The 3,429-nt window shown below is 39.4% G+C and overlaps 1 long non-coding RNA gene across 1 annotated transcript in view; it reads right to left on the minus strand.

The window, feature by feature from the left end:
* Positions 1-3,429, minus strand: part of LOC123960815 — an 11,930-nt gene that overhangs the window by 8,183 nt on the left and 318 nt on the right. The gene's annotated exons all lie outside the window — the stretch shown is intronic.

A 3,429-nucleotide genomic window follows, 5' to 3' on the forward strand; every position in this document is an offset into this window, starting at 1 on the left:
TACTGACTGACTTTACAATGGCACAGTCACCAGATCTCAATCCAATGGAGCACCTTTGGGATGTGGTGGAACAGGAGCTGTATTATAGATGTGCAGCCAACAAATCTGGAGCAACTGCGTGATCCTATCATGTCAATTAGGGCTGAACGATTTGGGAATATTAACAGCCAGTCTATTTTTGATGGAAGCCGCGTTATGCAGCATACAGCAGATGAACCAGGCAGGAAGTCGGACACAGAACATAACAGAGAATCCGGTTGATTTTCAAAATAAAACCCTCTTTGCAGATCGTACAGCAACAATAAATACAGTTAAAACAGAAAAAAAACTATTCAACTACGTAGCCTACTTAACCATTTTAGAAGCACAAAACTAATACTCCATGTGGAAATGTAAGCCCACAGATAACGGAACGGTAGTTAAAACACACAAAATGACAAATTAACAACAAGTAGACTACAACGTGTAGTCTAAACGCTCCGCTGCTAAAACACTTCAGTGTGAGTTGAAGCCGGACAAAACTGCCTGTGTCTGTTTGACTGGCGCCATTATCCCGCACGTTTTCCCCTAGTTTCGTTTGTTGTTGTTAAATGTACACTCCCTGTGCCCGCTCTGATTGATCAGTGAGTAGGACCGTTACAGGAGGCACATGGCGCTTGTGATTGGCGAGCAGATCTGTCACACAAGATTGACAACGGAATGAATGTGTTTAAAACGAGTCACATGATCTGTATAATTAACCTACATTTTAATCGTTGTCCTCACGATTAGCTAATCGCGTTCTTTCAAATCGCAATTTCCATTTGTAAAAGATTAATCATTCAGCCCTAATGTCAATATGGACCAAAGTCACTGAGGAATGTTTCCAACACCTTGTGAAAGTATGCCACGAAGAATTGAGGCAGTTCTGAAGGCAAAAGGGAGTCCAACCCAGTAATCGCAAGGTGTACTATAAAGTGGCCGGTGAGTGTATGACAAAGTGCAAAATATAATCAATGGCTTTCAACCCAGTTGAAGAAGAAAACCCATTCTTGGTGACGTAAAAGAAAGCCGCCCATCTAACAGTTAAAATTATAAGAGTGAATGTGTGTTATAAGAGTGATATTCTATTAACTAAATAGAGAACCCCAACATTCAATTAACAGAACAAGGAAAATAATAAGGCAATAAAACCCAAGCAGAAATTAATAATTTTTCATTAGTTTTTTTAAAGAACAACATCCATATTTCTACACTACTAAGATTACACAATAAAAAATGCGTATCAGCCTTGTGTAGCAGTCCTTATGTATGTATGTATGTATGTATTTTAATTTCTTTTTTCCCCTGTTAGTCTTGCTCAATATCAACTTTACTCTGGCTCTTGATTAGAGAATCATTCAGAGTACCTGTTGCACAGGGTGTGGGGACTTGTGCTGGGTTCCAGGCAACTGGGAAATTTCTGACTTCCAACGAGAAAAAGTACTATGGAACACTTGTAAACTTAATAATAATAATAATAATTTGTACCCGACTTCTCGAGTAGCAGCTGAATGACGTCACACAGCAATGGCAGCTTTCGTGGAAGCACACGGTATAAATGGTAAACCATAAACTAAAAGGCATAGTAAAGTATTACATTAAAATAATACATACTAGTATCAAATAGTAAAACTTGTTCTGCATGTAAATTGATGTAGAAATATGTTGTCAGTTATTAGGTAGCTGGTTACAGTAAACAATCTCTGAAAGTCATCGTCTCTAACCAAAAGCTATTCAGGAAAAAAATGCCTAGAAATGTGAAAACATCTGGAAATATAGCCCACAATTTTTGCCGACTTTTGAGGATTACCAACTGATACACAGTTAACGAGTATCACTTGTTTTTAATAAAATGGCCATCCTTTTAATTAACACCAGTGCAATGCTGGGGGTTTCACTATGCATAAACTTGCCAAAGAAACAGAAGTTTGTCACGGTCAGCCATGTTTATTGTTTACATTTGGCGTCATGCACCACCATGCACCTGAAATGCTTTGAGGTCAGAAGTTTCAACTGGGAAATTTCCCGGTACTGACTGGTCTCAAACGTGGCATGACTCCTCAGCAGTGATTGCGATCAGCTGGGTGATTTTCTCTGGGCCAATCAGGGTGTGACAACACCTATTCTGGAAGCCATAAGAAGACGGGCGTTCCTACACACCCTGGCACTCTCAAGCATTTTGAACCTTTCACCATGTGTGCAGAACTCACTGTTCCAGACAAAGTCAATCTGTAGTTCTGTCCTTTGGGACCTTCTTTTGTGGCCTCTATCGCTCATTGTAAACGATGATACTCTGGACCTTAGTTCAGAGTGGCTATAATAATAATAATAATAATAATAATCCTTATTTGTAGAGCACTTTTCAAAAACAAGTTACAATGTGCTTTAACAAGTGTAAAGAATAATACAAAAAAAACAAGATAAGAGCATGAAAAATTAATATAAAATTAGTAAAATAAAATAAAAGGGATAAAATAAAGTCAAATAAGATCGGGAAAAGCCCTCCTATAAAAGTATGTTTTAAGAAGGGACTTAAAAGAGTTCACTGACTCAGCCGACCTGATTTCCTCGGGCAGGCTGTTCCAGAGCCTCGGGCCCTGACAGCAAACGCTCTGTCCCCTTTAGTTTTCAGTCGAGACTCTGGAACAGACAACAGACCTCTGCCCGAGGATCTCAAGGTACGTGCTGGTGCGTATGGGACTAAAAGGTCAGAAATATAACAAGGCGAGAGACCATGAACAGCTTTAAAAGTGATCAATAGAATTTTAAAGTCAATTCTAAAACATACTGGGAGCCAGTGTAATGAAGCTAAAATAGGAGTAATGTGGTCATATTTCTTTGTTCTGGTTAAAAGCCTGGCAGCTGAGTTCTGGACAGTCTGGAGTCGGCTGTTGCAATAATCCAGGCGTGATGAGATGAAGGCGTGTAAAATGGTCTCGGTGTCCTTAAAAGTTAACCTAGATCGAATTTTTGCTATTTCTAAGTTGATAAAAACATGATTGAACAAGCTTTGTGGTGTGCTGCTCGAAATTTAAATTACTATCAAACCAAACACCAAGGTTCACCAATGTGATTTACTAGGGAACCAGCAGATGCCATCTGCTGAGACCCGATGACCAGGATTTCTGTTTTGTCTGAGTTCAGCTGGAGGAAATTATTTGACATCCATTTTTTAACTTCACAAAGGCAGCTGTTAAGTGAACTCAGCATTCCAGGGTCTGTGGATCTGATGGGCAAGTATATTTGTGTGTCATCAGCATAAATATGAAAAGAAATGCCATGTTTATGGATAATATGTCCAAGGGGAAGCAGATACAAGGAAAACAAAATGGGTCCTAAGACCGACCCCTGAGGCACACCATATTTAACTGGACAGAACGAAGAGACATAGTTGTTTACAGACACGCA

Source organism: Micropterus dolomieu, linkage group LG21 (assembly GCF_021292245.1).
Source record: "Micropterus dolomieu isolate WLL.071019.BEF.003 ecotype Adirondacks linkage group LG21, ASM2129224v1, whole genome shotgun sequence".
Classification (NCBI taxonomy): Eukaryota; Metazoa; Chordata; class Actinopteri; order Centrarchiformes; family Centrarchidae; genus Micropterus; species Micropterus dolomieu.